Source organism: Ochotona curzoniae, unplaced genomic scaffold (assembly GCF_017591425.1).
Source record: "Ochotona curzoniae isolate NIBS_2020 unplaced genomic scaffold, NIBS_Ocur_1.0 contig_2404, whole genome shotgun sequence".
Classification (NCBI taxonomy): Eukaryota; Metazoa; Chordata; class Mammalia; order Lagomorpha; family Ochotonidae; genus Ochotona; species Ochotona curzoniae.
In genome coordinates, this window is record NW_024465451.1 from 10,403,330 (window position 1) to 10,413,485 (window position 10,156).

The following is a 10,156-nucleotide window of genomic DNA, read 5'->3' on the forward strand; positions in this document are numbered from 1 at the left end:
GGTTTGAGTCTGAAATGGGGCTAGGGACAGACTGTAACCACCAAGGTGTGTGTAGGCAAGCACGAATAACTAACTGAGCCAGACCCTGTAATGGCTGTCACACAGATCCAGTCACAGGGAAAATCACAGGTTCTGTGGTCTGAGCATGGAGTGCATGTGTCGGAACAGGGTCTCCTCAGATGCTGAAACCTGTGCAGTGGACGGCATGCCCAGATACACATGAGGGACATGACAGATTGTTGAGGACTGAAGGCACGTCTAATACCATGGAGGGCAGAACAAAATGAACAACACTCCTGGCCGAGCTTTGAAAGCAGGTATCAAGGTGATACCACCGATCTTGGGGTGGACTATGTCAGCCAATGGAATTTGGAGGGATTTGGAGAAACGAAATCAATAGCATCTCAGAACTACAAACAATACCCTTGGGAAAATGGTCCACATCAAGGACCTTAGGATAACATCAAGTGGCCATCCTATACTCTTGAGTACTGATGGTAGTTAGGCTTCTGGGAGCAGCCCTTTCCCTTTCTCCCCATTCCCCCTAGATGTAGGAAAAAAAGAAAAGATTGGAAACAATTGTTTCATCCACTTCCCCCATTCCTTGACTCTTCCCCTAATCAATGGTCCACATGTGCATGCATCCTTCTCAACTATGTAAATGTTATCAAAAATAAAATAAATCTATCATGAAAAAAAAAGTGTTTCTCAATAATCTAGGCCAGGGGGAAGGCTGTGGGGCTTCTTTGTTCATCCTATTGAAACACAAAATTACAAACCTATTACCATGGGTGTAAAGGCAACCAACGACAGCACAGGAAAAAATGTCAACCATTATAGAGCTGCTGCACAGGAGACCATTCATCCAAGGGTTATGCGTGTTTCTGGAGTCTATGACATGCGAGCTATTTTTTGTCTGCTGCTGAAGTTTTATAATCTGTTGTGACTTACTCTCCCCCTGCAAGTCAACCTTCCTGTTGATACCTGCATTGCTTAGCAACTGCTGCCATCCCTCCCACAGGGTAAAACACCATCTCAAACGCAGTGACTTCCTCCCACGATTAGGATTCACACAGATGTGTGGAACAGCTGCCGCGTGGGTGCTTTCAGCTGTGGCAGTTGGCTGTCAGGTTATCTGGTATAGCCAAAGGATTATCCAATGGGTGGCTCTTCCTCTGCTACCGGTGTGCTGGGATGTGGCAATGGCCTCCTCTGGGTGATGGCAAGACTCAGAAACGACATGTTGCCAGTTCCATCCAAGCAAGTCACATGGCTGAGCCCAGAGTCACCAAGGTGAAAATATACTGTGTGCCCTTTTAGTAAGCGGAAGCAGAACTACCAAATCATAAACACAAAAAGGGCCCCAGTAAGGCCAACTCCTGAAGGCTCTTGCACGATGTTGCGATGTGCTTGTGTCCTCTTAAGGGGGAAGTGTGTGTTACCCAGAGGCTATGGTAAGGTGCTAGTGTTGGTTTGGAATGACAGGGACAAGATGAGAAGTAACAAAAACATAGTGTAGTTTACTATTATATGTATTTATTTATTTGAAAAGCAGAGTTACGGAGAGAAAGAGAGAGAGACAGAGAAATCCTCCATCTGCTGGTTCACTCCCCAAATGGTCACAGTGACCAAAGCTGAGCCAATACAAAGCAGGAGCCAACAGATCCTTCCTAGTCTCCCAAGTGAGTGAGTACAAGGGCTCAAGCTGCTTTCTCAGACCATAATCAGAGAGCTGGATCAGAAACGAAACAGCCAGCACTCAAACCAGCACCCAAATGGGATGCTGGCACCAAAGGCAGAAGCTTAGTCCACTATGCCGCAGTGCTGGCACCCACAGTACAGATTACAGCAGCCAATGTTACAAGCAACAGCTTTGAAATGGCTACATGAGATTCCTGCTTGAAGTTTTACAATGATTTCCTCTACGCATTTCTGATCGTCACCATTTTGCCAGCACTGAAACACAGCAATGGAAATTGTGTAGAGACACTGACAATACTTTCCTTTCCATCACGAATGAATGGTATGACTTAACACGACTTTAAAGAAATTCAAATATCACTACAGGCTTTGTGATCCTGGATACTGTGTCATTGCCCCACACACATGTTCCCTAAAACAGCATACTTCCTGCCCACAATTTTTCACTTAACAAAGAGCTCTTGTAGTATATATGATCTGTAATCTACTTTCGGAATTCACAAGATGAGTTCCTCTTTGCACTCATTCATTCTGATTGCTGTCTCAGAAGAGTGCACGTCACGTGAGCCTGTCACTGTCCATTGATCTCTCTCCATGCTCGGTTACCACAGATGTGTGTCCTCCTTTCCTGCAGGAAAAAAGCAGCCCCACGCTGCAGTGGCTCAGAGACCACATATCCAATCCTCACTCCCAGCCCGGGACTTGACCTCAGTGCCGGCTGTGGAAGAGCCTTTGTTGGCAGAGGTCTGACAAGGTCCACGAGAGTTTCATGGTGAGTTTCATGGATGCTCAGCTTTTGAAGGCAGTGCCAGACTGTCACACCATGGTTTCACCAATTGATGCCACCCCTGACCAGGGACAGAAGATCCTGGGGACCACATCTGCCACACGCCTGCCGGTGCTGGCCAGATGTCAATGTGGCCTGAGGCCTCCTGATTGACAGTTCTCCTGCTGATTGACTGAACGTGTTGCTCCTCAGACACTTGTTTAGATCCTTCATTTTTCTTATTAGTTTTTCAAGTTTTATGTATTTGGAAGGCAACAGAAGCCATCCTTTCTGGTTCACTCCCCAAGTGCTCACAGTAGACAGAGATGGGTCAGACCAAAGCCAGGAGCCTACAGTCTCAATCTGGGTCTCTCATGCAGATAATAACTACTGAGGTCTACTACCTGGCTACAGCACCTGTTGGTACAAGTAAGAGCTGGGTCTGGAGGCAGGGCAGGAAGGGGTACACAGACTCACTGACTTGGCCACAGCATCTGCTAGTACATAGGAGCCAGGTATGGGGATGGGTCAGCACCCACTGGCACATGCAAAAGCCAGATCTGGATGCAGACCTAGTTGGGGTTCTTGGGGGTCATCCTGACCAGGCTGCAGTACACCCCCAATCCCAGAACATGCAAGGCTGGATCTGGGGACAGGCCTAGAAGGGATCCTCAGAGGTCTCCCTGACCAGGCTGCAGGGCCAGGCAGTACCAGTGAGGGTTGGATCTGGGGGCAGGGCAGGTCAGGCCACAGCATCCACTGGCTCATGTGGGAGCCGTGTTTGGACAGAGGCCTGGTTGGGGTTCTTTGAGATTACCCTAACCAGGCTGCAGCACCTGCCAGCACACATAAGAGCTGTGCCCAGGGACCAACTCAGTAGGAGATCTTAGGAATCAGATCAATGGATCCTCTCCATCCAATTCTCACCCTCACAGAATACCACATGAACATCTGGTCTGGCCTTAGATCACATGTTATAGGACTGGGTTGTCCCCATCACTAACTCCCTATAAGGAAAGACACATATTGGAATGCGTACAAAAGACAGGAGAGCCAGCCTCTCTGATTCAAGAAGACCCTGAACACCTCATTGAAAGATGAAAAGAAGAGTAGGTCGAACAGACCAAATTCTCCACACAGTATCTAAGGCCATGAACATACCAAACCAGGCACAGACAGCTGGCAGGTGTGGGAAGTGGTATCTCACACCCGGCACCATGCCCAACAAGAACAATCCAGACTACTCAAGTAACATCATCAGGACATTCTTGCCCCCAGTCAGGGTCCCTGGGACAAAACCAGGGGATCACCTCTGTCCCTAGGCACTGCTGTGACCTGGCAGCAAGGAGCGATGCAGCATCTCCCCCTTCTGAAGGAGAGAGTGGGGTCTTTTTCCCTCCTTCACTTTCCCTCAACCCTACCATCTCTTCTACCCAGAGACCTACATGGGTCTGTAATCGCATCATCTATGTAACAAACATTTAGAAATCAATAAAATTATTTCTCTTTTATATTTATTTATTTTTATTGGAAAGTCAGATATATAGGAAGGAAGAGAGACAAAGAGGAAGATCTTCTGTCCAATGATTCACTCCCTAAGTGGCCACAATGGCTGGAGCTGAACTGATCCAAAGCTGGGAACCAGGAGCTTTTCTGGATCTCCTACGTGGGTGCAGGGTCCCAAGGCTTTGGGCCCTCCTCGACTGCTTTCTCAGGCCACAAGTAGGGAGCTGGATGGGAATCAGGGCTGCCGGGACATGTGCAGGCCCATTTTTTTTCTTTTTTAAAGATAAATAATTTTAAAGAAGATATTTATAGTCTATTGAATTTAAATTTTATCATTTTTATTAATTTTTTATTTTTTATTGTAAAGGCAGACCAGATTTTCAGAGAGATACAGATACAGAGAGAAAGATTCTCCATCTATTGGTTCATTTCCCAAGTGGCTGCAACAACCAGAGCTGAACCAATCTGAAGCTAGGTACCAGGACCTTCCTTCGGGTTTCCCACACAGGTGCAAGGACCTAAGGCTTTGGGCCATCCTCTACTGCTTTCCCAGGTCACAAGCAGGGAGCTGGAAAGGAAGAGGAGCAGCTAGGATATGAACGGGTGCCCATATGAGATCCCAGCACATGCAAGATGAGAATTTAACCACTTGAGCCGCTGTGCTAGGCCATAAGTTACAGAGAGAAAAGGACACAGAGAGAGAGAGAAAAAGAGAGAGATCTGCTGGTTGCTGGTCCACATCTCAAATGACTATAAGGGCTGGAGCTGGGCCTGGGCCATACTGAAGCCAGGAGCCAGGACCTGCTTCCAAGCCTTCCACATGAGTGCAGGGGTCCAAGCACTTGAGCCATTCTCCACTGCTTTCCCAGCCATTAGCAGGGAGCTGGATTAGAAGTAGAGCAGTCAGCACTTGAACTGGTGCCTACATGGGATGCCAGTGTCACAGGAGGCAGCCTTACTCACTATACCACAGTGCTGGCTCCTAAGTTTTATTGTTGAAACAGAAGTCCTCCTTCAACTGTGCTAAGGGCCCCTTTGTTGAGGTTGTGAATGAGGGCTTTCCAATGCTGCTCATGAGTGCCTCCCTCCCTTCTTCGTTAGGGTGTGCAGTCTTGGCCTTCACACCTGAGGGTTCCAGTCCTCACCTGTGAATCTGTCCCTACAGAGATATCAGAGTCTGTTACTGTAGCTTCATGCCGAGTCCTGCTTTCTGCCCTGGGTGGGTAGTCCCCAGAGCAGGCAAGAGGCCTGAGTAGCTGACCCAGGGTTGGGTGGGGTTTGAGGTGGGGGAGAGGGAGGTTGGGCGGGTGCTGGTACACAAATGAACCCCCGGTGGTGAGGCAGAAGGGGAGAGGGTTGTGCAGACAGAATTCTGGCTCTGTCCCTTCTGAGTTAGTGGCCTCAGGCCCAGCCCTCTCCCTTTCTAAGTTTATGTTCTCCTGTATGCAACCAGGAGGGACAAGGTTGTCTTGAGAGGGTATGCTGAGAAGAAAAGGGTGCAAAACGGGGAAGGCCCCGCGTGGCACTTGCTGAGCCGGAGTGGAGCCAAGAGGAGCTAGGTGACATGTTCCAGGTCATGACTCGGAGGATTCCCCACTGCCTCCTCATGGATGGATTCATAGAGAAATTCTAGAGAAGTTAAGCTTCTCTGTTTCTTTTATTTCCTTCCCTTCCCCTTCTTTGTTTCTTTTGTTTTCTTCTCTTCTCCCTCCAAGCAGTGTTGGAAGGAAGGTCAAACTTACCTAAAATGTAACTGATTTTGGCCTTGGCTGAGCCACAGCATCCAGAAACCACAGCTGCTTTAGGGGTGACTTCCGGAAGAGTCTCTGGGATCAAAGCAAGGTGCCTCCAAACCCTAGAATCAGTAGTCACAGAGGGTGATGGTTAAAACTAGGGGTCCAGTGATGTGACACAGCAGGCAATGCCACTACTGCCTGTGATGCCAGCATCCCATATGGATACCAATTCATATCCCAGCTGCTCTATTTCCAATCCCAACTCCTTGCTGATGTGCCTGGGAAAGCAGCAGGACACAGCTCAAGTGCTTGAGTGCCTACCAGCCATATGGGAGACCCGGGTGGATTTCTAGGCTCCTGACTTGGCCCTGGCCCAGGATGGCCAATGTGGCCATTTGAGGAGTGAACCAGCAGGTGGAAGACTGATCGTGCTCTCTCTGTGTGTCTCTCCTTTCTCTAACTATTTTGAATTAAAAAAATAGTTCTTTAGAAGTGCTAAAAGCAGTGTGAGAGGCAGAGCCCAGGTCTGTAGGATTCCTCTCCACGTCTCGTGACACCTCACATGGTCTCCAGTGCAGGCTTAGTGCTCTGAAAGCATTTGTTAATGAATTGGTGGGTGTGGGCAGACATGTCATCATCTTGAGACAGCACTAACACAGGCAGAGAAGGGGGTTCCCAGCTGTCTGGAAGATTCAGTGTCCTTACAGCAGAAGCTTCAGAAAAAAATAGAAATGTATTAAAAGTTCCAGCCGAGGGTAGAGATAAACAGGACAGGGCAGAAGCAACCAGGAGACTGGGGCACATGAGAGCCTCTGCTGCATGGCCCAGGGTGACTTCACACATGCGAGGGCAAAACCCCTGTTAGAGTCATTGATGAGCCATCCAGACAAATGGCACACGGTGTCTCCAACTCAAGATATGCGTGCAAATCAATCCCAGGTGGAGCAAATACATATACACCAAAATCCAAACCATAACCCACTAGAAGAAAATATCAGAGACAAATGCTGTGATTGTGGAGTGGAGGAAAAATACGCCCAACACATTACCCAAATTCCAGAAGCTATCAGGAAGAAGTCGGACAGCTTCTGGGTAACAAAGCAAACCACTGGCACCGAGCTGGAGAGGAGGTCGATTTGCTTCCTCTGTGATAAAAGCAGAGTGCTAACACCCTGAAACACACAAAACTCCCACAAACCCACAGCGAAAGAACTGCAAGGAGGGCCTGCTGTGACGGCTCAATGGCTAAATCCTCACCTTGCAAGTGCCGGGATCCCATATGGGCTCCAGTTCAAGTCCTGGCTGCTCCACATCCCATCCATCTCCCTGCTTATGATCTGGGAAAGCAGTACAGCATGGCCCAAAGCTTTGGGACTCTGCACGTGGCTGATGCAGTCACTTGGAGAAGTGAACTGTGGATGAAAGATCTGTCTCTCCACTCTCTGTAAATCTTTCTAATAAAAATAAAGTAAATCTTAAAAAAGTTAAAAAAAAAAAAACCAAAAAGAAAGAAAAAAATTAGTTAACTGAAGACGACATTCATATGGTCAGAAAGAGATTCAAATGAAACCACCAATTTTTAAATATATGTCAGACGGTAAGAATTGGCACAGTGGCTTAACAAGCTAATCTTCCACCTTGCACTGTAGACGTTCTGTAAGGGCTTCCAGTTCAAGTCCCGGTTGCTCTCCTTCTGACCCAGCTCCCAGCTTAGCATGACACTTTCTCAGAAAGGCAGGCAGCAGCCAGCGCCACCTAGAGGGCTGTTGGGACCTGCGTGGAGTTGGCCCCATGGGGCAGGGCTTCGTGTTTTGTCATGCAAAGCCAGGAGGCTCTCAGCACCTGAGGGGGTCCAGCTCTTCCCCTGGACCTGGGACTTCTTCACAGCTGGAATGACACAGGGCAGCACTGTATGCTGAGACACGGTGGAGAGCTGCACACCTGAGCAGAGGTGATGAGCTCCGAGGGGAAGGGGAGGGAGTCAGAGTCCTCCGGAACTGAGGGGACAGGAAGGCACAGACCCACACTCGGGGCTCCTGGTGGCCAGTGAATGAACAACTCAGTGTAAAATGCTTGGCCGGGAGCCTGGCCCAGCCTTTGCTAGTGGTGAGTCAGTTACTGGGATGATTAATTCAGAAGAGGGAGTCTGGACAGCCCATGCTAATCAGAAATTCTGATTGGAGTTCCATATCTGTGAATCAACAGACAGTAGGAGCTGAATGAATTATTCACCACACACAGCAACTTGTTGCAAAGGCTGGAGTCCCCTAGAGAGGTTGGAGGAGCACCTGGAGGGCCTGGGCTCTGAGCTGGGCTCAGTCCTCGGCCGGCCAGCACTCACCCCAGCTGGGCGGGGCTTTCTCAGAGCACCAGAAGTACTCCTGAGAGCAGAGACTGCAGGTTACAGCCGGTCCCGAGATTCTGCATTTTGCAGGTGTTCCTGGGACAAGTGGAGGCTCCAGGTCCCTGAAATCCCGCCCTGGGCATGTTTGCTTAAGCCTTATGCTCCAGGCCCGCAGGGGTCCTACTTGCCTGTTCTCTGCCGCTTATCCCAGGTTCAGCTGTGACCACTCAGAAACGAAACGCCCACCAAGAGGCAATAAGAAAGCTTTCCCAAGGTGGGTGCACTGGCAGTAGGGGTTGCCATCAGCGGCAAGTGAGGACTGACTGGGTGAGCTGCGGGTGAGGAGCCCAGCCAAGTGATCTTGGATGCAAGAGGACCAATGTCCTGGGTCATAGCGCCCTCTGCTGCTAAGAGCGCAGCTCTGCACCTTCACTGCCAGAGGACCCACCTGCCTTCCCAGCCCCAGGCTCCTCCCTCTCGGCCATGTGGTTTCCTGGGGTACCTTGCTGAAATCAGGCTGGGAACCGAGCCGGTCTTTGTCTATCACCCAATGTAAACCCCACCTAGGGGTCCCCACTGCCCCTGACAGTTCTCAGCTTTCCAGGTCTTGTGCTATTGCGGGGTGCGAGCAGATCACGCCAGGTAAGTCTAGGGTTTATTGAGGGGTTTTTATTAACCAAGCTTGGTGATAACAGGGCCCACTAGAAATAGCAAATCACAAACCCATATGGCAATCCAATCTGACCCCCAAAAGGAACAAATGGTCATTACCCTGAAGTCCATCTATTAAACTGAAACTTTATGTAACAGCTTCCCCAGCAATAGAAGTTATCCTAAGAGATACACAGTGAACAACCTGGGTACATTTATAAAGTTGTAAACATTCACCTTTCCCTGGCTTCTCTACCCACATTCCATTACCGCTAGGCCTCACCTGTCCTGGAACTCTTGAAAGTACACAAATTAGCATCTTAGCATTGCTTTCTTTACTGTGCCACCCAAGCAGTGAACAGGGGCCATGCTCAGGGGCTGCCTGTCCTCAGAGTCTGTACACAGGAAGCCAGAGAACAAATATGTACAGGAGAGGTCAAGAGTTGGAGTGCCAGGGTCCCGCGCAGTAGCCTAGTGGCTAAAGTCCTTGTATTGCATGTATTGGGATCCCATACGGGCACCAACTTGTGTCCCGGCTGCTCCGCTTCCCTTCTAGTTCCCTGCTTGTACCCTAGAAGAGCAGTCGAGGACAACCCAAAGCCTTGGGACCTTGCACCCTCGGGGGTCGGGGTGGCAAAAGAAGCTCCTGGCTCCTGACTTCGGATTGACTCAGCCCCTGCCATTGCAGCCACTTGGGGAGTGAATCATTGGATGGAAGATCTTCCTCTCTGTCTTTCCTCCTTTCTGTATATCTGACTTTCCAATGAAAATAAATCTTTAGGAAACAAAAAAGAGCCAAAGTGCCAGAGTGACGGAAGCACACAACCAAGAGTGTGAGCCTGTCCCTGTCATGGGCCTTTATGGGGGGCGAGTGAGGGGAGCGGTTACACAACAACACAGTACCGCCCCCCTGAGGTTCCAGGTGAGGATAGGGAGCGAGCGTCACAGGTGGGCAGAAGGGAACACCTAGTGATGGTGGGAGAGTGGCTTCCAAGCTTGACTCTGAACTAGCTACCTACCCCACAACAGTGCTGAGCTGCGTGGCCTGGGGTCCTTGATCTCCTGTCACTCTCTGGGGACACTTTCTGTTTGGCTCTCCCTGGCAGGCCACGGCCTTCGCTGTCCCAGGTGCCCCAGGGTGCTACTTCTCCTAACAGAACACAACCTGCCTTCTCCCCCAGCATAACTCCTTCATTACTTCATGTGACTTCTTCCACGGAGTCTTCCTGGACACTCCCACTCAGCCATCATTGCTTCTTTCCTGTGTGGCTGTTAAGCCCCATTACACAGACCACTATGAAGACCCCACAGTGCTGTTTGTGGGGCTGGGGTCCTCCTGAAGACTCTCTAGGGGCTCCTAACTCAATGTTGATGTCTCAATAAATGCTTTTGGAATCTGAAAAGTATTTTCAAGATTGATTGATTTTACTTGAAAGTCGCAGTTAAAGAGAG